We start from the raw sequence: 24,327 nt of genomic DNA on the forward strand, positions 1-24,327 counted from the left end.
AGACACTAATAGATTTAAACTCCTGCCCTCCCCTACACTCACCATGTGACTTACGTTACTTTTCTGAAAAGCAGTTTCGTTATCTACAATAGAAAATTTATAATGACAGGTCACAGGGTGTGCATATGAAAGTGCCGGACACTACCTGATACATACCAGGACAACACAAATATTAACCTATTTCTTCTCTCTTATATTGATCAAATACAAGATGTGGGAGATCCGAGGAATCATACATCTGCGTAGATGCGTGTATGAATCAGACGTACATATGATCAATAACACATAAAATTATTTTATTTTTGTTTTCTCATGTAATAAAGATTGTAATGTTCTAACTTACAGAGTATACAGCAGGGGCAATTGTCTCATTGTTCTTCCCTTGCTCCCCCCATGTCTTATGAATAAAGTATAACTATTCTACCCAGTCTGGTGCTCTTGGTTATTCTCAAATTATTGGCATTTGCATTTTTCAGATTTAAAATTTACAGTAAAATCTTATTATTAAAAACATTGACCTTTTACTTTTCAATTTTCTTTCACATACTAATTTCATTTTAGTACTTTACACAAATTATGAAAGTCCTAAATAATTTAATTCTTTCTTCCAGCTCTAAGAACTTGTACAAATGACTAGGGTAAGGAGGGTCTTTCCAGGGTTAATTCAGATTAGCTTTACATAACTTTTCTGTTACTGTGTAACAATATTACCACACAATAAGTAGCTTAAAATAACAGGTAGTATCTCACAGTCTCTGTGTGTCAGGAGTCCGGCATGACTGACTTGGATTTTCCACTTCAAGGTCTCTAAAACATGCAATAACAAAGTCGTGTCAATTGGGGTGAGGTCTCATTTAAGGGGTAAATGGGGAAAAATTCTTCTTCCAAGCTCCAGTTGTTGTTGACAGAATTCAATTCCTTGTGACAGTAGAACTGGCCTCAGTTTCTTGTTGGTCCCTAGAAGACCCTGTTGACCGGAGTTTGCTGTCAATTCCTAAAGGTTGTCTCTAATTTCTTGCTATGGTGCTTCCCAACATGACCACCAGCAGGAGAGTCTCGGAGGCAAGTCAGATGTTATGATCTTATGTAAGGTAATTATATATGCATCCCTTTGCTGCATCTTACTGATTAGAAGCTAGTCTCAGGACACGTTCACACTCAAGAGGAGGAGGTTATGCAAGGCATAAATGCCAGGTGGTGGATATTAGAGAGGCCATCTTAGAATCTGTCTGCCACAGCCCTCTCTAGTGCAGGATCTGATCTCAGCTGAATAGGTCAGAAACCTATCTACTAATCAGGCTTAGTCTAAAGACTTAAATCCTGTGAGTGTGGGTTAAAACATGAAATGTATCTTTATTTATTTATAAAAGATTTTGTTCTTCCAGGGACCAATATATTTCGACTCGGTTCATTTCAGTCTCTTCCAGCATTTAAATGCTTGAATAATTTAATTAAAAGAAACTTTAGCTAGAAATAGAGCAAAGGAATTTTCACGGTCCCAAGGGGTGGTTCACTCTGGAAATAGGAGATAATAATCATATCAGGACTCATCTCACTAAAAATCAGCTTCTATAGTGACTTAATTGTGAGAATGGGACATTTCTGTACCATTGGATAGGGATGAATTAACCAGGAAAAATGTTCTCCTGCTCTACTTTTTCTGGAGACCACAGAAAATCTTTCACGCATCGTTTCATCACATTTTTTTTTTTTTAAGACAGCAGTCAAAATAGTGTTTATCTCACTTTGTGTCTGCCCCTCTCTCTGGCACCTTCTCCCTTTGGGCGGGGCGGGGAGGGGGGGAGGCTGGCTCGCTACCTAACCTCAGGTTGGGGGGTGGCCGGGCGGGTGCGGGGGGAACAGGAGCGAAGGAAGGCCGTGAGAGCTGGACAACAGTCGGAAAATGCACCTCAGCCCACCGCCGCTGTGGACCACAGCGCCCCCTCCAGGCCGGTGGCCCTGCCCAAAGCTTTCCGCATCTTACAGGGGGACGGCTCATGGCCCAGGGTGGGGGCGAGAGAGCACGCGCAGGGAGGTCCGCGGGGGTGACACGCGGCCTCCCGAGGGAGGTGGACAGCTGGGGGGGGGGGGCGGGCGGGTGGGCAGAGGGCGCTTGGCGGCATTGCAAGCTCAGAATCACAAGCTCGGCCGTTTGCGAAGGACGGAGCGCGGCCGTCCCTGGGCTCAGGGAGACACCGTCGGGACCACTGACCGGCGGGGTGATGGAGCCGGGGGCTGGGCGGCGATGTGCCGGGTGTGCAGCTCACAGACGGTCCGTCCGGAAGGTGTCCTCGGTGGCCGGGTCGGCCAGGACCATGTCGGGGTCGTTGAGCATGTGCAGTCGGTCCAGGGTCAGGGGGTCAATCTTGAGTTCGTCCAGGGGGAACTGGTTGTCGGAGTCGAAGCTGACGTCACCGACCCCGGCCAGTGTGCTGGTCAGTTCTTTAGACAGGCTGGGAGGGGACTCTCCCGTCACTGTGAGGATGATGTTGGGGATGCCGCTGTGGCTGGGGTAGCCAAGCTGCTGGGTGTCTGGCAGGCTCCCGTGGCTGCCCGTGAGGCCCATCATGGCCGCCTGTGAGTAGTTGAGCGTCGAGCCCGGGCTGTACAGGCTGCTGGAGCTGATGGCATTCTACATCATGTTGAACTGCTCCAGCGAGGTAATGTCGATCCCCATTGGCGGCTGGCCCGGGTTCTCTGGGGGGACTGCGGGGGTGGCGGGGGCGGCTGTTGCTGGGACGCGGGCGGCGGCAAGGAGGGGGCTGGGGCTGCGGCGGCGGAGGCTGCTGGGAGCCCGCCTGGGTGAAGAAGGCGTAGAGCAGCTGCTGCTCCAGAGACAGGGCATCCATGGCCACAGCCTGAGTGATGGGTGACAGCTGGGAGAGGGTGGGTTGACACCTGCTGGGCCTGCTGCCTCCTTGTCTCCGTGCTCAGGGACAACGGGCTGACACCAGCCGGGCGGTGCTGTGGTGAGGAGCCTGGCGTGCTCATCCCCTGGCTGGTGCCGCCGATGCCCAGGTGAGTCAGGTTGGCTGCGAGGTTGCCGGTGCTGCTGGAGCTGCTGAGCGCGGGGAAGGTGGGCTCCTCAGGGTCCAGTGGGGTCGGGAAGGGGGAGGGGAAGCGTATGTTGGTCAGGTGAGGCAGGGAGCCCCCTGTGTTGTGGGTGGCATGGACCAGGGCTGTAGTGTTTTCCTGGTCAGACGATGGAAAGATGTTGATCCCAGGAACCTCGCAGGACTTGGGCCTGGACCCCATCTTCTTGGTGTCCCATGCTTGCTTAGAAAGATTCTTATCTGTCTCCGATGTGGTTTCCTCCATTCCTGGAACTGTTAATAGTAAGACTCTTTTCTGGTGTGCGTCCTGGGACCCGCCTGTAAAGGGCTCTGGTTGGGTGGGTGTCATTGTGCCCTGGTGCAGGGCAGAGTCAGAATTGGTCCTTCTCTAGCTGGTGTCCGCGGGCGGCGAGAGGTACACGGTACCGTACAGGCAGCTGTCCGCCTGCCGTCCGTGTTTGTCCACTGACAAGGGCCGGCGATGTGGGGAGCCCAGCCGGCCACGCTCTCGGTATACTCTGTCCACCAGCCGGTGGTGCCGGGTGGTTCGGCTGGTGTCCAGGCCCGAGGACTGGAAGGGTGTCTGGAAGGGCAGATCCACGGTGCCACTCCCGATCTGGTTCACGTTGGGCAGGGACCCACCTTAGTACTGGCCACGGCTTGGGCCCAGCTGCAGGTACTGAGACTTCTGGAGCTGGAGTCGCGCGGCCCGCGTCAGGCTCAAGTCCTTCATGACCTCCTCGAAGGCCGCTGTCTCCTCTGCCTGCTTCTGGTTGTGCAGGGCGATCTTCTCGCTGAATTTCCGCGGATTGTTCGAAGTCGCCATCTTCTCGCCCTCGTTTCATCACATTTTTATTTCAACACATTTTCAAGGTCAGATCTGATCTCCTACATGTATTCAAACTCCAGGGGTCCCACTTAGATGCTTGGGACTCTTAGTACAGTTTTTCCTTTTGTCATATGCTATGAAAAGCCTTAGGGACCAGACTCATTTAAACTTGTTCCCAGAAAGTCCCAGCCTGGTGAAGGATATTGAGGAGGGCACGTTCTGCATGGAGCACTGGGTGTTATGAACAAATAATGAATCATGGAACAGTACACCAAAACAAATTATGTAATATATGGTGATTAACATAACAATAAAAAATTAAAAAAAAAAGAAAAAAGACAAAAGGCGGAAAAAAAAAAAAAAGAAAGTCCCAGTACCTGAATAAAAGGAGAAGAAGAACTTGGTGTCCTTGTGATGATCAACTGCTACCCCTCCCTCAGATTTCAGCTCAATTGTCATAGTCCATGATTAAAGCCCCAATATAGGCTTTCACATGGCAGATACGTCTCCTTTGTAACATTTATCATAATTGCAATTGTCTGTTTGTATAATTATTTAATAGATATCTCTGTTACTAATTAGTCTTGGCCCAATGAAGGCAGAGGCTATAAAGAAACTTGCTCACCTTTTGATCCCCAAAATGTAGCAAAGTGTTTGGCACCTGTAGGCACTCAATAAATCACAGGGAATAAATGCATATATGGGCATATGGGAGAGGAGTTACCAGGAACTCAGAGCTCACCCGAGGCTATCTAAGTGAGGCAACAGAGGTGCCCTGGTTTGAAGTTGGGAGCTGTGTTAAGAAAGAATTCATAATGAGAATGGCACATGACTACAACTTAGCTGGGTTGCTCTTTGATGTACTCATTTTCAGCTCTTTCCTATTGAACATTTGAATACCTGGTATTTACCACTTGTTGAACTTTAGTATATTTTTGAACACCCTTAATAACTATTACATGTGAGGAATCATTCTGTTCATTGGCAAAATCAACTGGACAAATAAAAATTAAGGCTGTTGGTAAAATGATTTGTAGTTCCTGTTTGACACTTGATTCTTCAGTTTGCAATGTTAATCAATTAATTTTGCACCTTTAACTTATGAGAGAAGTTATTTTCAGGATTTCCATTATGAATTTTGTTCTAATAATTTGCAAAATTTCTTATAATGCATCCAGCCATTGATCAATCATGGACTGAGTGCCTCTTTTTTAACCTAGATATAGGAGAAAGTAGTAGTGATAGAGACTAGTGGGGGGGGATGGGAAACAGAAAGAAAATTCAATGTAGTGTAGTAAGAAATATGTATGTTATATAAGAACAATTATGATCTGTGCACATTATATCATGATAGTACGTAGGTAATATACTGGCCCATACCACAGCCCAGCGACCAAAGTGGGAACATTTTCAGGAAGGGATTCCATTTAAAGGAGATAGTTAAGTGAATTCTTAAAGAACCACTTACAAGTCAACTGGGAGAGAATAAAAAGAAAAGTGATTGATTTCCTAATTTTGCCTCATCTGTGTCTTACCAACTTTTTAAAAACCTCTAATGTAATAATTCAAGGTGTTCATCGACCAGTTACTTTGAAATTGGCAAGACAGAGTTCTTCTTTTTTAAATATACAAGTATGTTCTAGGGATAAAAGTAATATGAATAAGTATAAAGAGGAAAAATATACAATCCCATCACTTTTATCATAATTATGATTTTCTAACTTTCTTTCACATGTTTGATGTAATAGTGTAGTATAATTTTACATGAGGTTATGCTTTGAGGAATGCTTTATAATTTGATTTTTTTCATAAAAACTTCTTGAGCACTTTTTTCTTTCAATAAATATAAGTTTTCATCAACATTTGCATTACTGTATTATAGTTCACTATATTGTTTATTTAGCCAATCTTTTTATGATGGGTCTTTATATTGCTTCCATTTTTTTCATTATTATCAACAATACAGAAATGCTCATATTTTTGCTCAGCATGATTAATTCTTTTGTAAAAATTTTAAAAAACAGATTCAAATATATTTTTTTCAAAAATTACATTACATAAATAAAAATATTAGTAAATAATAATAATATAACAATATATAATAAGATAACATTTCAATTAAGATAAAATAGATTATTTAATGAATAATACCTGGACATGGTCATACATCTAGAAGAATATCAATGATTTTGATATTGTATACCATCTTTGTTTATATTGTATACAAGAGTAAATTCCAGATGAATTAAAGATGTAAATATAAAAAATAAAACAAAAAGGTCTTGACTGAAAACCTAGAAAACTATACAAAAAAGCTAGTGACGAGGCACTTCCTAACTAAGGGTGAAAAATCTAGAATCTATACTTTTATAAAAGGTGGACATATTCATATAAATATGGAAATATGTGAGATGATAAGTAATACCCATAAACAAAGCAAGGAGGAGAGCAAAAACAAAGAGAAAAATGTACTATATTTAACAAAAGTCTGTATTTGGTCAGGTGTATATGCATTTATGTAAAGTTCATGTTTATATGTGGATGGATTATAAAATCAAACTAAAAGATTTTTCAGATGTGTAATAAAAATAATATAAGTAGTATTGAATTATGTTTGAAATATAAAGCTTATACTTAAATTATTAAAATATTTATTTTTCTACTCCACTAAACTATTTCGTTTTGATCATTACAATTTCATTAAATGTCCCCCTTTTTAATTTGCTTGCACTATAAAAAAATATAAATTTAGCAAATTGTTTACTCATGGAAAACTTGGCAGATAAACTTCAATTGACCAATGATGATGACCTCTGAAAAGATCTATTTTCCAGTACTGAACTTTGGCTGGGCTTTTTCCTTGCTAATAAGCCCAATCTACCTATGCCACTGTAAGTGAAAACTGAAAGTTTTATGCAATGACATTAACCATCAAAAATAAAATAGGAGGCTTAAAGCATATTGTGACATAAAAATTGATTTAAACTATGGTTAAAATTTATAAATACCTATTTCTTTAGAATGGAATCTTTTTGTTTTCTTTATTATTAAATAGGCTTTTAGAAAATAGTTTGGAATCATATTAATAGTATTATATGCCTAATGTATAATGTCAGTCATTGCACGCTCTTTTCCGAAATGTCAGCTTATATCTTTCCAGTATGTTTAGAGGAGTTTTGTTTAGCCTTGCAAAGTGTATATATACATTAAATTCTTGTACTAATCTTTCTATATATCTAGCTACTTGGTTTGCAAGAGTCACAATGATGGCATCCTGCTCAAATTAAAAACTGATTTTGTAAACAACTAAATCTTCCTGAATCTAGTCAACAATGTTAACATAAATCACATCCTCTTATGTATGGGGTAAAATATGTGTATGTGGGTGGTATGTGTGCATGTAAACATTTGGCATATGCATTAATGATTATAAGTTGCTAAAAACTAAGATGTGATCACTTTGTTCAAGTACATATCAAGCTATTCTAGTGACTAAGTGCATCATTTTCCCCAGCAAACCTGCTTTTTTCCCTCAGTATTCTGTCTTGGTGAATGACACCATCTACCTACTTTCTAGAGCTAGAACTTTAATAATCAAATCATTGACCTTCCCCACCCTCTAATCATGACATCATTAATCTTCTTCACCCCCCCAGCTTAATCATCAAATCATCCAAATCCTGAATACTTCTGAATTCCGTCCTTTTGTCTCTATTCTTCATGGTATCCCCAGAGTTCACTTCTTTTTACGGAAACCTGGATTTCTGCACGATTTTCTAATTGAGTTTCTGAGTCTGCCTCAACTTCTGTGCCCTGGTACTTAAATGAACTTTCCAAAATACAAATATGATCAAGATCCTTCTGTGTAAGATTCAGCTCTGGTTGCCATGTTATTTGTTAGAAAGCCCGACTTTCTCATTTTAACAGTTACAGACATTGGAGATGTCTTTTCTTCTCTCATCTCTTCTTTCTCCACTTTGCCACAAGTGCCTTTGTCTTCAGGGACATGCTTAGACCTACAATTTCTTAAATGCAGCCTTCTTTAATCCTCTAAGCTTTTACACGTGCTGTTCTGCTGCCTGGTTTAAAGTGTCTTCCTCACACTAAATTCTCTCTGTGGTCTGTGCATGACGTCTTCACACAATTAGCAAACAATGTTGTGGTTATTCTTCCCTTGTCTGTCTTAACACTTGCTAAACTCCTGGCAGGTAGAACCCGACCTTGTCTAATTTTTAACCTTCCACACTTGACTGTCATGGAAAATGTTCAATATACACTTACTGATGAATGAAAAGAGGCCAAATTATAAGCACTCAATGGCCAACTTTATTTCAGCAATCTTCTGAGAACTCATCAATTTACTTCAGATGTTACTTCTTTTGGTAACAATATTAACTCTAGTCTCATTTTCTTTAACAAAATATAGGACAATATCAGTAGGGGTGGATACATTATTGCAATTGATGAATCTAAGAAAAGTAGTATTAGAAGCATTTGAATTGGTAACTTCAGTTCATCCCCACTGGTATTTTTAGAAATGCATGCTTCAAGGTTGAGATTTCTGAAAAGATCCAAATTAAAAAAAAAATGTTGCAAAGTAGATATACAAGGAGTTTCCAGTTACTATCTCAGCAAAATGTTCAGGATCTATGGAAGGTGGACAGTGGCAGTAAGAAAAAACTATAAAGAATCTCAAATCTTTAAAGATTATAGAGAGCTGATCTGGGTCTATTTTTTTCATTCTCATAACATAGGAAATGCCTGGAGCAAGTAAGTGCTCAGTAAACATTTGATGAGTGAATGTATGAATGAATAAGTATGTGAATGTTGGGGGAATAAATGGATGAATAAGTGGATAAGTAAATTGAGCTCTTATTATAATATTAGGGTAAAATAAATCAAATATAGTATCAAAGTAAAATGACTTGGCAAGTCATAAAAGATCTCCATATAGAAAGAAAACAGGTATAAAGAAAGAGAAACTTTAGAAGGAAGAGAAATAACTCTAAACATTTATTGTACTAAAATTCCAATAAAAGATAAGATATGGATTGAGTTTGGTTGAAAAGACAAAATCAAGTGTTTACATTTTTCCTAATGGCATCTAGATAAAACTAAATCAGGCTGTTCATTTCCAGGTTCCAATTGTGTATTTGTGATCTTAGTTTAGATTATGTTTACAGTTCATGAAAAACCAAACTTGGACAGAAACACAAGCGTGCTTCTTTCTATAATGGCTTTCTAATTTCTTTTGTGCTGATTATATTTAAAAACCACCATACAGAAAAAAAAATCAAAATGAATAGTATTATGGTCATGATTGGATTTCAATAGCCCTGTGACCTATCCATTATGTTATAGTAGCCTCTGCAATAACAAATATTTGAATTCTAAATATCTGAAATTTAAATAAGAACTGATGCAGGTTGAATAATAAATCCCAATGCCAAAATTCAATTTTGTATTGCTGCATAATTTTTATAAATCTAAATTGCATACTTATTTTAAATATAATCATTGTCCTTTGGCTAAAGATATAGTATGAAGTCATTGTTGTGGGGGAATAGCATAATGATTAAGGTTTGTCTTTGTGGCCATTTTGAGATTTTATCCTGGGCTGCAGTTGACAGTCCATAGGGCATATGGAAATAACGAGAGTATTCATTTGAAAGATGCCCTTTCTAAAGTCTACTTCCCTAAGTGCAGGGAGAGGAAAGTTTATGGTAAGTATCATGATTTTCATAGAGTTCAATTTCTCTATATTGTCAGCATTGTGCATTTCTTTTCTTTCATTCAGCAATAGATTGAGATAAGGTAACTCTTGGCATTGGTTGCATTGGGGAAGGTGATAGGCTCACTTAAATTTAAATCTCCTATTATTCAAACTTATCTTGAAAACAGATTAAAATATGATTTCTTCTCCCTGGAACATAGACATCATAAGAGTAGGGACTATATTTCCAGCTCTCAGACTAGTGTGTGACATAGAGTTACCTCAGTAGGTATTTGCCATCATTCTTGATGCTCTAGTTCCAGCTGATTGATTTGACTAAAACTAACAATTTGGATCTAGTTTTGGCACCACTATTTTCCCGTACTTAGCACATAATCTTTCTGAGGATCAGTTTTCTCTTCTTTAAAGTGAGAATGGGGTTAGCTGCCCAGCCTCCTTCAGGAAGATCAGTTGATATGATTTATGTAATTTGGCATCACCAATTGTGAGGTGATACACAAATGTGTGATGTTGTTAGCCCAACAAGGAAACAAACAAAAACTTTTAAATTGGTTATTTGTTACCTGCCAACCAGCAGTTCCCCAGTCCAGGTAGATCAAGACTCGGCACGTTATAGGTTGTACCTTGCAGAAAGGTGCCTGAAAGCAAGAAACGGTACAAATCTAGCATGTTTTTTACTCAACATGTCTTCATGTCTGGTATAGCAGTTGTGACTGCTTAGAAGAAGGAATATCATTTACTAATAAGCCAAAAGAAGCATATGGAGTAACTGGCCTTGACCAAGACCACCATTCTTTGATTATTTGATATTCTCTGATTTCGTGTTGAAGAAACGTAGTCTTTGCCATGAGGAAATCTGCTTTTCAAGGTACAGAAAGGGCTGAAAACTTACTCTTAAGTCCTTGTGGCTAGACATGCAGCAAGGGTCAATAAAAGGTATCAATGATGGATAAGTTTCTTTAACCCATTTCAAGGTAAAGCATTATGTTGTTCATAAAGAGTTGATCAGTTTTGGCCCTAAGATGTCAGGATTGCCAATGACAACACATTTCATTACCTATAAATTCTATCCCCATTGTACACCCAGGAGAATGCAAAGCTTTAGTACTAAGATCTTTATTAAAAATCTGTATGCAAATATTTAATATTTATCATCTCCCATTTGACTATGTTATATTTCAAATAGCCATTCTTGGCCAGCCTTCATATTAACACAAATAAACTGTCAAGTATGGTTGGCTGAGGGAGTGAGGAAAGGATGAGAAATCAGATAGATGCAGCATACATTAAAATAAGCTTTCTTCATATTTGTAACTTTTCACTTGTGTTTAGTTATTTAACTGATAAGTACAATGTAAATAATAAATGATTTTAGTCTTTTAAAGACTTATAAAGGCTTATAAAAAGAGCCATAGGGGCGTCTGGGTGGCTCGGTCGTTAAGCGTCTGCCTTCGGCTCAGGTCATGATCCCAGGGTCCTGGGATCGAGCCCCACATTGGGCTCCCTGCTCCGACGGAAGCCTGCTTCTCCCTCTCCCACTCCCCCTGCTTGTGTTCCCTCTCTTGTTGTGTCTCTCTCTATCAAATAAATAAATAAAATCTTTTTAAAAAGCCATAAATATATATGTAATGCTATTCAGTAGATACAATTGTGCTGAACTAAGGCAGAATCCTGCTCTTCAGAGTTCAAATTTAGGAAGCAAAAAAGGGACAATAGAGAGTTACTATACTTATGAACACCTCCCAGAGATACTTATAATGACCTGTGACTATGATGGCAGTATCTCTTCTTCCTCAGCCCTCTTCCTTCACCACTTAGAACCAGAGTTGTTGAATATTTCTTAACACAAAACTTGTATTTATTTTCCATCCCTATGTGGCTGTCCTTGGACAAGACTTAGGACCCCGAAAAGCTGAGAACAGCTACTACTGCTCCTGTCCCCCCCAAACTTTGTTCCCACCCCTCCTTCATTTTCCCATAATGAAGCCCCCTGTCTTTCTCCTTAGCCCTCACTCTCAGGTTTCTTTACCAGTTGACTCCACTGTTGACTCACTCTGCCCATTGTCTGTTCTTGTGTGATCTTAAATCCGTCCCCTTCACACACCCAACCCAGGAGTCGTTCCCAGAAGAGCACACCATTGTTCTTAGCTCCTTTCTCCTGCAGAGCTAGAGACAGTGGCTGAGATTCAGTGATGTTCCACTTGTAGACCTTCTGGGGGTTTGGGGGAAAGAAGCACACCATTTCTTCACATGTTAACAAGGCTTCACACACTGTGATAATCTGGTGATGAAGGGGCACAGGCAAAACGTGCCCTTGGAACACTGCCTGGGACCGATAACACAAAGGGCACAGGAGGGTTCATTCTCTAAAGCCGCACCCATGTTTAGAGCATCTACTACATAAAAAACACCACGAGGCATTTATATTCAGGTCACCACACCAATTCAGTAATGTTTACCGAGAGCCAACCATTGCACTGAGCACCAGATGTATACAACTGAATATAAGAAGCTTCAAGGAGCTTACGTTCCAGTGGGAGACTCAGAAAAATAAACAGGTAATTGCAATATAATATGTTAGGTCTAAGGTAAATGTACAAAGAGGGTGGTCTGCAAGCATCTAGGAGGGACAATTAACTCGCCCTGGAGGGTTATATCTAAGGCTGCCTGAAAGAGCTGGGGCTTGAGCTGCCTGGGACTTGTTCCCATCTCTTAGGTAGATAATATACAAACACATAAAAAAAAAAAAAAAGCATGAGCATGTCTATAGTTTTATTTGTGTAACAATTCAGCTGCATAATATTAAAAAGATTTTGATGGGCATATTGAGACCATAACCAACCTTCATAACATTCTTTAATTAAAATGGGGAAATACATTTGTGTTCCAAATAACTACCTTATGAAAAAATCCTTTGGGACCTAATGCCTGTTTAGAATAAAGAATAGCACCAAACTGCAGAAGAGATGAACAAAAACGGCAATGCTCTGCTTTTTGTAATTGGTGGTTAATACATTAAAAATACTATGAAGTTTTCATATGAATGAAAATGCATGATTTTACCCCTTATGGGTTCTGCACATTGGTTGGAGAAATACATTTCTGAATTGTTTCCATTTCTTGGCTTTATTATAATGGTGGTTATGAGTGAGTTGAACATCAGTTGTATACTTTGCAATGTAAAGTCTCTTCAAAGAAATGAACCTCTGAGCCTCCAGGGCTTACATTCTCAGTAATATAACCTCAATTATCATATACATGAAAAAGAAGTTTAATCTCAGTACTTCAAAAGTCCATACACAGGCAAAAAGAATGGATGGAGCTGAAGTAATTTTCCCCTAAGAGAGACATTTAAAAAGGCCATATTTAGGGATGCCTGGGTGGCATAGTCGGTTAAGCACCGGACTATTGGTTTTGGCTCAGGTCATATTCTCAGGGTCATGATCTCAGGGTCATGAGATCAAGTCCCATGTGGGGCTCCAAGCTCAATAGGTGGAGTCTGCTTGAGATTCTTTCTCCCTCTTCCTCTGCCCCTCCCACTCGTGCTCTCTCTCAATCTCTAAAATAAATAAATAAATCCTAAAAAAGGGCCATATTTATTTGGAAGAATCTTTATGACCATTATCAATAATAAATTAAGCTGGAGAAAGTTAACAAAAGAGGGAAAGGAGTTAATAGTTATTGTGCCTAACACTGTGCTAAATGCTTTGTTCCTCATGATAATCCAGTGAGGTCATTTGAATGATCTCGGTTTTACTGGTGAACACTAAGGTCCAATAGCTAGAAAAGAGCAAAGCCGGGATTCCAACCCAGCCCTGTCCCATCTTAACCTTACTTTTATATCTCTGTGCCATATAGACCTCCTGTATGCCTGATTAACATTTAGTAAATGCTAGCTTAAATTATTTTTCCTAATTTTAAAACCATTAAATATCTATTTTTAAGTTCCTACTTTGTCAGTTACTCTCCTTAACTCAAAGAGCAGGAATTGGCAAGCTTTTACTGTAAAGGGCCAAATAGTAAATATTTTAGATTTGGTGGGCCATATGATCTCAGTTGCAACTGTTCAACTCCGGTACTAAAGCAGGAAAACATAGAAAATAGACAAAAGATAGTACGTAAATGAATGGGTGTGGTTGTGTTTCAATAAAATGGAGTCCTGAAGAAGTAGTAAGGGGCAAGGTGAACAATCAGGTGAAGTTTTTTCAGACCTAGGCTGCAGAGCGCTCACATTCACAGAAGAGTGTGTACCAGGAATCACAGACATTTCGGGTTTGCCCAAGTGTATAATTGGAAGGGATGAGTGACTGGAGCTAACAGGGCCTCAGAGGTGGAGATGGCAGTTATACAGTCTGTTGATTTGCGTCACGTGTGTGAAAGTATGTCTAATGCACCTAGGACCTTTCTATAGGTCACATTCCCATAATGGCACTTCCTGAGCTCTATGATTTTCCTTGAAGAATTTCACGTGGTTTCACTGTCAACTGGTTTTGGTCACTGAAGGGAGGGGCCAATCCCTGATTTACATTTGCAGAGACTGACTGGCTTGCAGACAGGTGAAGTGACACCCGCAGGGTCCCCTAGTCAGCCCTCCCCCAGCTCCCAGTTTATTGCTCCATCCCTAACCTTTTGCTATTGACCTGTGGCATATTCTTAATGTCTTTTTAAGATAACCGGATGAGGATTTTTCTGATTACTCTCTCCTTTCAGAAGAACCAAAGCCATTTTAAGAGAAGATAAAAAGAATACTTGAATGCTTTTTAATTTCTCATTTAGATTTGCAAATCTATTTATGGAAAAGTCCACTTAGCAGCTACTCAGTCTTTCATCACGATCCATTGCAGGGCAAATTGATTTTGTCCCATTCACTAATAGCTTGCTTTAGGTCACAGAGTCTGAGGAGGATGTGACTACAGAAAGTGCCATATGAAAAATAATAAAATATTGTGTCGAAGAAAGCACTACTAGAATAATGAATTTTGGAAAAGATTTTTATTCATAAGATCTGTGAAAAGTACAAATGAACAATGGAATAAATTAATAAGTGATTTTATTAAAATGTTCTGCTTTACATAATTAAGACAGATTTTATAGATCAATTTCATGAGAAACAATTTGCTGGAAACCAGGAAATGTTTCTATTTTGCTATCAATGCTTTTCAGTCATACTATGGAATCTACTGGTTCAAATGTTGTTGTTATTTTATGGATAGAGAAATGTGGTTCTCACAGACAGGGTAACAACACTGTTTCCATACTATGGAGGCATATTCTGGGCTGAAACCATAATATGGACTTATTTTTGCTTGTTTGTGTTTGTTTTTTGTTTCAGTTTTTAGGCATTTTTGTTGGAGAAAGAGGTGTGATGAGTGACTACTGAGAATTCTTCAGGACTGAGTGATAAATTGAAAAACTTGCTGCTTTTTTTTTTCTTAACACTAAAGATATATCTAAATAATACTAAAAAATACGTCCAAATCCATGTTTTGACATTTCACATTATGGCTTTTATTTATTAATCCCAAAAAGTTCCCAGTGTTATAAATGTGTGAGGGCAGATTTTGCTTAGTAGATTTTCTTAGGATCAATCAACAAATAATATAGCTAAGATTTCATTCTGTTTAATTACATTCATGTATTAGGCATTTCCCAATTATTACAGCAATTTTTTTTTCCATTTCTTAGCGTAAATGAAGGATGTATTCTTTGGAGAAATATTTTTATTGTAAATATTTTGATTTAGGAATCATTATTTTTAGGACATATTATAATTAAATCATATAAAGTCTACAAACCTGTAATAAAATTGTCTCTGAAAACATGACATCCATAAATGTTGAATCCTTTGGCAATAAGTAAAATATGTTGTCTTTACTTACATTATAGTTTATAGATTAAAGCATAAAGGACAGGATTACTTACTTGGTTAAAAGAATCTAATATTTCAATTTAGTGAAAAAAATGAAGAATTTGGACAAGTAGCTGTGTTAAATATCTGACCTAATTGCAGTTATTTGGGGCTTTGATATTCCATCATTTCATTAAAATATGTTGATGGCATTTGCCTGACTAACTTGTGGTGTTTGTGTGTGTGTATGAGCACATAGATATTTTAAAATACAGACATTTATACATACATGTGTTTTTAAAATTTAGCATTTCTATAACAGAAGGAACATAATGGAGCCTTATTACCAAGACCATCACTTGAATAATTTCACAGTTTCAAGTTACCTGTGGAATTTGAGAAAGAATTACGAATTTTCATGACAATTTGATTAATTCAAGGCTTCGTTTTACACAAGTCATTAATGGTAATGCCTTAGAATAGATTTAACTTAATCTTTCATAAGATACTTCTGGTGATAATAGAGTGAAGAGACTATGTAGCAGTACTTGTCATGGGTTGAACTGTGCACCTCTCCCCATCATTCTTAAGTTGAGGACCTAACTCCCCAGTACCTCAGAATGTGACCTTATTTGGAGATAGCGTCTTCACAGAGGTAATCAAGCTAAAATTAGGTCAACAGCATGGACTCCAAGACAATCTGATTGGTGTCCATATAGAAAGGGGAAAATTTTGAAATAGACGTGCATACAGCGAGAATGCTATATGAATGCCATTTAAAGCCCAGAGGAAGGTTGTGGAGGATTTTTCCCTCCGCATTCTCAAAAGGAACAACACCTTGATTCTAGATTTTTGGCTTCTGGAACTGTGAGGCAAAATTTTCTGTTGTTTAAGTCACCCAGTTTGTGGTTCTCTGTTTTGACAGCCCTAGCGAACTGTTTAACTTTCTTGCCAAATGACAAATCAACCTTTTACCACATTAAGTTTTGACAAACTTCACTTATATGATCTCCTTTGCCAATTAACCGAATGCTTTTTATGAGTTACTGTGGTTTCTGAAATGACTGCTTTTCCCATGAAATCACAGATATATATACATATATCTCCAGAAAGTCTGGTTTGTGTGACGATTTTTGGTTTCTTTGGAACAGAGATTTTATAGAAGCCTAAAGCAATATAATTATGATCAGTTTTGGGACTAGAATATTAGCCATTATAATTTTCTCCTGAATACTGCCTTAGCAAAACTTATTTATGATCTGATTCTTTTTAGTATCTGAAGAGTCTTTTATAGGAACACATTTAATCAGAAATAAGGTGTGGAAAAGAGTCAGTGCTATTTTTGAAGAACTTCCTCTAATGCTGAACCAAAGGGTTTAATATTCAAATTTGACTATTTAATGCATTTCCCTTTTGTTATAAAATTAAAAAGGAAAAGTGATTTTTTAATTAAAAAAAAAAAAGCTTCCTGAACTGTTTTCCATTTCTTTTCTCCCCTTCTAAGGTAGAAAGAGACATTGGATTTCAAACATCCTGTAACGCATAGCTCTAGAGCTATGTTACTCAAGGGAAGGGTACTTAGTAGTTTCCAAAAGAGCATGCTATTGGGCAACCACAATTTTATAAAGCTTATTTTATGGAATCTGCTATGGCTTGGTGATACTTATCTAATGCAGCTGTAATGCTTGAATAAGCTTAGTCAAATAAAGCTTATAAAAATGCTCACTCCAGAGAAATAACTGCTCTGAATGATCTAAATGTCAGAAATACTGGTCTTTCAATAGTAAAATCCTATCCAGATAAGCTATTTGAAATGAGGGGATAGGGGATTTCACTGTCCTCTGTCACACTGATGGTCCCAACACCTGGAATCCACCCTGGACTGACTGAGGAAAGTAGCTCCTCTCGCCCAGTCCGCAGCCATAATACCAAAGTTGAGTTCACTTGACAGTAAATACCAAGTAGGTTCTTAGAGGACAGGGTCCTAATTTTCCATTTATTTCTTACTCTTTGAGGTGCTGAGGATATAATTTTATCTCTAGAATACTCAATAAAATGACTGCTCTTCTGCCTTGTGAAACTGAAGCTGAAATGTTGAGGGTGTGAAGGAGTTAGGAAAAGTTCAATTAGTTATCATTTTGTTTTTATCTTTGCTTTTTAAAATTGTTTTGTTTCAGAACTGTAATTGGCCAGAGATAAAGCCTTTTTTATGAGTTGTCAATGAGTGGCATCTTCCATACATAAAATTTAAGATCAGTATTAGGTCTATTTGGACAAACATTTCAAAAGATTAAATATTAGGGACTAAGCAACACGAATTCTTTGAAAATTCCGGTAATGAGTAGACTTTGGAAAACTGGTTCTCTTTAACTCCCCTTTTTTGGTTTCCTTTCATATCAAAGAGGATGAGAATACTTGCTCCATTCTATACATGTGTGCAGCTTTATCAGCTGTTTCTAAAACTCCATGAACTCCTTAAAAGAAAGATTTGTATAAAGTATTATTTGTGTTTACCTAATTGCTTGCATTTTTAAAATATGAGCATGGATACCTTAATGTTCTTTTCAGAAATGCATAAAGGAGCTTCAAGCTCATTTAGAAGTCCTTTGAAAGGCACAGGAAGCTGTTTTTTTCCCATAGATTAAATGATTTTAAACAACACAACAAATCTTATCTCTCTCTTGATTTTTCGCCTGTATTTTCTTCGTGTGATAGGGTATTTTCTTCATGAGATATGTGGACTCAATCCAGAAAGATGAAGGCTCTGGCTATACAATTCTGATCTGTTCTAAACTTTTCAAATGGCTTAGTGATGATGTGGGTTCAAGTTAAACAAAATATAATAATATCCTAGTACAGTGGTGCTCAATTCTAAGTATATGTCTTTTCTCACCAAAATTATTAAATATTTTGCTTTATTGACAATTTTAGAAATTCTTTGGATCTGTTTTCAAATTATAGCAATAGCATTAAATCTGGAGTAACTATAGAAAGTGTCAATTTGTATTACTCATAATTAAAGTTGTAAAAAAATAAGGATACTTTAGGGCACCTGGGTGGCTCAGTTGGCTAAGTGACTGCCTTCGGCTCAGGTCATGATCTTGGAGTCCTGGGATCGAGTCCCACATTGGGCTCCCTGCTCAGCAAGGAGTCTGTTTCTCCCTCTGACCCTCTTCCCTCTCGTGCTCTCTATCTCTCATTCTCTCTCTCTCAAATAAATAAATAAAATCTTTAAAAAAAATAAGGATACTTTCTTGCAACTTTTATTTCAAAAGCCCCTGGGGTACTCAATAAAATTAGTGGTTATATACTCTATTATTGGTTGTATTAATATTAAATTGGCTATATGAATGGTTATATACTCTAAAATATCATTATTAATTTACGTGTACATATGACAAAGATGAAATTATTAAATTATTACTGTTTTTCCAACAAATGGATGGAAGTTTCCTTATAAATAGAAAACATAGGTTTAGTTTTATTTATATTTAAATATATCAAAAAACAAGCCAGGTTGAGTCATGAAACAATTACCTAAAAACTCACCCAGAGAAGTAAACTTGAAAGAAATTTAGATCTTAGTTCTTACATTTTCTTAAATTTCCTGAATGTAACTGATGGGAATGTGAGAAACCCATTATTTTATGAGTATAGTTTTAAGAAGTTTTACATGAAGCCCTTATTATTATACTGAATACATTTATGTGAAAAGAGTATGAATACCTCGTGTGCCTTTTTGGGGTTTTGGGGGGAGACTGTCACACTTTCTTAATGAAAATAAAGTAGAAGCTATTGTGACACTGCAATGGTGGGATTATGACTCTATGTTGGGTAAAAGCAGCAGGAGATGATTAATTCTTAAGGAATAGTTGATTTCCATGAAAATGTCTTTAAGAAAAAGGAAGTAAAGAACACACATTAGAATCAACAAATCATGAAAAGCTAATGATTTTGAAGCACTGAGTTTAGTATTTTTTTCTGAATTGAAATAGCATGTCATTACTCAAGCCTTTTCTATTTCAGTGAGTTTGTGATTCAGTGACAATGGGGCAATTTAGTAGGAGGAATGCTGGGGCTAGGTAAAGCATTTCAATTATGCATATTTGGCCCAGGAAGAAAATGAGTCAACCCAAACATAAACTGCTAGAAAATTAATTTCTCAAAGGAACTTGAATATAGTTTATTGATCTTAAGTCTGTCCTGTTCAAATCATATTTGCTAGGAACCAGAGTCTAACTTCTGTTTACCTGAAACCAAATTCACAGAATTTGGGAGACTTTCTGTAGATTCCATCCGCAAACTTCAAACTTATAAAATCAGAGAGACCCTAAGATGGCTTTGCTTCTTGCATGAGACTTCCTGCATTCATGAGGTGAGGATGGATTATTTTCCTTAATAAGTCTGATGGAACCTGTCAAAATCATTGCTATAAAAAAGTGATTTCATGGTCTTGTTGATTAATTTCCATCCCTAAACTACCTCACAATATGTAGTACCCTCTGACATTTTGATTTGGGCCACTTAGGCATGTATGGGTAGTAAGGGACCGTGGCCATGATTTCCATTATTTTAACATGAAAGAGCTCTATTAAAATAGCTATGCTTATTAAGCTTAAAATATATTAATATTCATTTGAGCAATTTTTAAAAGATTGTATTTATTTATTTGTCAGAAAGAGAGAGAAAGAGAGAAAGCACAAGCAGGGGGAGCGGCAGGCAGAGAGAGAAGCAGGCTCCCCGCTGAACAAGAAACCCGATGTGGGACTTGATCCCAGGACCCTGGGATCATGACCTGAGCAGAAGGCAGACACTTAACTGACTGAGCCTCCAAGGTGTCCCAATTTGAGCAATTTTTAAATAATCAAATAGAAATATGCATGGTAGGGACTGAATCGAGTTACTCCCAAATTTACATGTTGAAGCTCTAACCCCCAACATGATGGTATTTGGGTATTTGGAGACAGGGCCTTTGGAAGGTAATTAGGTTCAGATGAGGTCATGAAAGTGGAGCCCTAATGGTGGGATTAGTTCCCTTATATTCCGAGGTAGTAGAGAGCTTGCTGGTTCTCTCTCTCCTATGAGATGACACAGTGAGAAGGCAGCCATCTCCAAGTCAGGAAGAGAGTCCTCACCAGAATCTGACTATGCTGGCACTGTCTTCCAGAATTTCTAGCCTCCGAACTGTGAGAAAAAAAAATTTCTCTTAAGACATCCAGTCTGTGGTATTTTGTTATGGGAGGCCCCACTGACTAAGAAGATGCATCATCATGCATTTGTAAGTTGACCCATCAGCACTTTTATTCATCTGTACACTTACTGTGCCTGATCTGGTTGTAGAAATCTCTCCCAGATATTGCACCTTTTGGAGACAACAACCCTAATAACATTGCAGATGCTAGTGCTAATTGCCTAATTAGAAAAAAGGTGTCTGCTTAATTATAGACATTATTTAGTAAATATATGCTTTTTTCAGTCAAAGAAATGCACATCTTTTTCTCTAACCCACTAGTCTTTCCTTATCTGTTGGAGCCTGAATTATTTTGACCAGTTAAATTTCCCACTTACAAGATGCACAGATATGCTTTTACTTCTTTCAGTAAAGTATCTCTTATTTGAACATTTGCATCTCTCATGAAAGTATATTTTGCTTTTTATTTAATATATTTCTCTGGTTAGAAGTCACTATATATTGCAAAGCCTTCTATATGCAGAAATATTGTGGTTATTTAATATGGTAATTTTAAAATCTGATTCCCTTTGGCTAAACTTAAGTTTTTCACATTTATTGTTTATTCAGACCTCACCGTCTATAAAGGGCTAAAGTACTACATGCTACTAACAGATAGATGACTTACTCTCATCCTAGAGCCTTGTTGAACAACAAAAAAAGAAGTATACAAAAGTCAAGATAATTTTATGTCATTGTATTTATCAAAAACATATAATCACAGGTAAAAACAATAGTGTTTATTTCAAAAGAACACAGAAATATCACTAAGGAGTTGAAATTCTTTAAAAAAGAAGTTGGATTGGGGCGCCTGGGTGGCTCAGTTGGTTGAGCAACTGCCTTCGGTTCAGGTCATGATCCTGGAGTGCCTGGATCGAGTCCCGCATCGGGCTCCCTGCTCGGCAGGGAGTCTGCTTCTCCCTCTGACCCTCCCCCCGTCTCACGTGCTTTCTCTTTCATTCTCTCTCTCTCTCTCTCAAATAAATAAATAAAATCTTTAAAAAAAAAAAAGAAGTTGGATTTTAAGAGTGGGGTTTTTTTTGGGGTTTTCTTAAATAGAAAAAAAGGAATTCCTCAGAAATCCTTGCCCACTTTGGATTGGTAAAACACAATGCATTTTACCTGTAATGTGTTAGGAGTTCAACACATTTTGTTTCAAAAAAATGAATTCTAGTTATGTACTCATCATTGCTCTTCATCTCTAATTCAGTTTACTACTTATAGAAAAAGTAGAAACTGCTAAGTTGAAAATGAAAAGTTCAAGAGGTAGGGGAAGACTGAGCTTACCAGAGTTAATACAGGAAAAGACAGTTTGTCAACCTCAGCAGAAATAGAGTGTCATTCAAGAGCTCCACAAAAAATGTGGAGGATTCTGATTGCCCATCCCTTTACAGTCATGGGCAAGAGGGTGTTCTGAATGGTCAGGCTTGTTTTAAAGAACCAGTCCGGTGGCTGGGAGTTAGATGAGGGTTCACTTTCTAGTTCCACTACTAGAAAAAGAAATTCTTCTGCTGGAAGAGTATGGGGAGTGGGTTGGTAGGAAGGATTGTTAGTTAATGTAAAAAATAAGTATATATTGGCCACCTCTGCAGGTAGATTAGACTGCTAAATTATCCTCTGAAATATCATCACAATGATCAAATCAAAAATCTCAGAGAAAAGGTGGCAATTTAGGGCTTTCATTGAAATTGGCAGGACGTCTGTTTCTGGTGTGAGACAAAGCTATTTTTACCTTGAAAGAGAGTGAATAGTTTTTTTTTTTTTTAAGTGCCTAGAATCTGAAGTTTTCTAAAAGTTACTCTAGGGGTATTTATTATGGTTTATCAACTACATATATACATAAATATATAAAACATATATATATTTCAATTACAGCACTTAGGATTATTTTGACAAAGTCTGTTTTTGTGAATTGTCATGGTTTATCTTGCCTCTCAAAATCTTTTTCACTCGATTTATATATACTTGTAGAAAAACATAATTTTATTGTCACCGATGCCTATATTTGTGATACATAGATATTCTGCAGACACCAGGACTGATAAAAGATGGATTTTTCATTTTTCAACTTTATTTGCCAAAAGATATTTTTAGCAAATTTTCTCCAAAATTCTTACTTACATGTGTTTTCTGGAGCACTTAAATATAGTAAAGGTAATTCTTACTTGTATTTGGGAATTACATTCTTAATATAATTGTGGAATCATACATATTTTTATAATGCCATTGATAGTATATTCTCCTTCTCTGTACTTTGTTCTCAGATTTTCGATGGAAAAATACAGCATTGAAGTACTCCACAAACCATATCACATAGTAGAATGCAAAATTCAGAATTAATGCTTTTATGTAATGAGAATGTAATATTTTATTTATACCATCCTAGAATATAGGTGTCTTTCCTGAGCGTCCTGGAAGAGATTGCATTGTCAGTTTCCCCTAGGAATAATAATAGGCAAGTGTACTTGGCAGTTTGATCTGATTAATAAGGCATGATGAGGTTAAGTGACTTCTTTTAGGAGGCGTGTGATTTAGTCTTCAGTGCCTAACCTGACTGTGAAGCTGGGTCTTTGGAATCACACATAAGCAGCCCTAATCTTACTTTATGGGGCAGAGTCACATGGTCTTTCAGCCAGATCCCCACTTCTTTGGAAGCTGATTCTAACTTTCTGGCAATCAAAATAATTTGTATGAAATCAGAAGGAATGGAATTAAAAAGTAGGCGTGGAAAATACTGCTACATATCCTAGCTGCTCTGAGATGCCAACTTTCCAGGAGCATTGCCCATGTCAAATTTCTCAGTAATATTTACCTCTCATTTTTTCCACCATATCAATAACTAGCTCTTGTCATCTTCAAAGTACTTCTCAAACATTAAATAATCTCAGATTACACACTCTGTTCTTCACATTTATCTTGACCAGCTGTCAGAGAAGGCAATTTATTTCCCCTCAATTTTATTCCTCTTGGCTCTGTGTGGCTTCTGCAGTAAATTCGAATGGAAAATGAAAGGCACAATTTAGTGTGTTTCCATAACAAAGGAAACACATAATTTTCCATAAGCAGTATAACCTTCAGATTATTTTCAAATTGCTTATAGTTTTACCTTCTGAGTTGGATACCCAGAATTTATTTTCAACATCTTTGAGTCTTGATTAATTTTTAAGTGGGAATTTTGAGGATGTGAAGACAAAAACACATAGGAAAAAATTTAAAAATCATTTAGTGTTAACATTTTCATCCATTTAAAATATTGTGCCATAATTGTTTTGGCAGTGTTATAAGGTGAAATAAAATTTGGGATTCATAATAATATCAGTTCTTTTAAATATGGAAGGTCTCATTTTAATGCTGAACTTGCATTGCTTTCTGAATTTATATGGTTTCTCATTTTTCTGATAAAAAAAGAAAAAAATGTATAAAAGTTTTTGTCCCTTTAAAAATTTTTTGTTTTTTAAAAATGTGACCAGGAAAAAAGAAAATGTGATCAGGATTCAACTAATTTGTATCAAATCCCAGTAAATGTGTTCTTTTGGTTTCAAGATACCAAGCACGTGTGTATGATACTGTCTACAGAAATACTCTCTCAAACCCAGTTCATTGAAGTGAATCTGAAGTGCAAAAGCAATTCTT

General features: G+C 37.6%; 1 protein-coding gene and 1 pseudogene across 1 annotated transcript in view; one reads left to right on the plus strand and one right to left on the minus strand.

Annotated features, from left to right (window-relative positions):
- The window catches only part of TRDN (triadin), a 360,457-nt gene that overhangs the window by 18,622 nt on the left and 317,508 nt on the right, over positions 1-24,327 (plus strand). The gene's annotated exons all lie outside the window — the stretch shown is intronic.
- On the minus strand, positions 365-4,028 carry LOC113926621 (annotated as a pseudogene).

Source organism: Zalophus californianus, chromosome 7 (genome assembly GCF_009762305.2).
Source record: "Zalophus californianus isolate mZalCal1 chromosome 7, mZalCal1.pri.v2, whole genome shotgun sequence".
NCBI lineage: Eukaryota > Metazoa > Chordata > Mammalia > Carnivora > Otariidae > Zalophus > Zalophus californianus.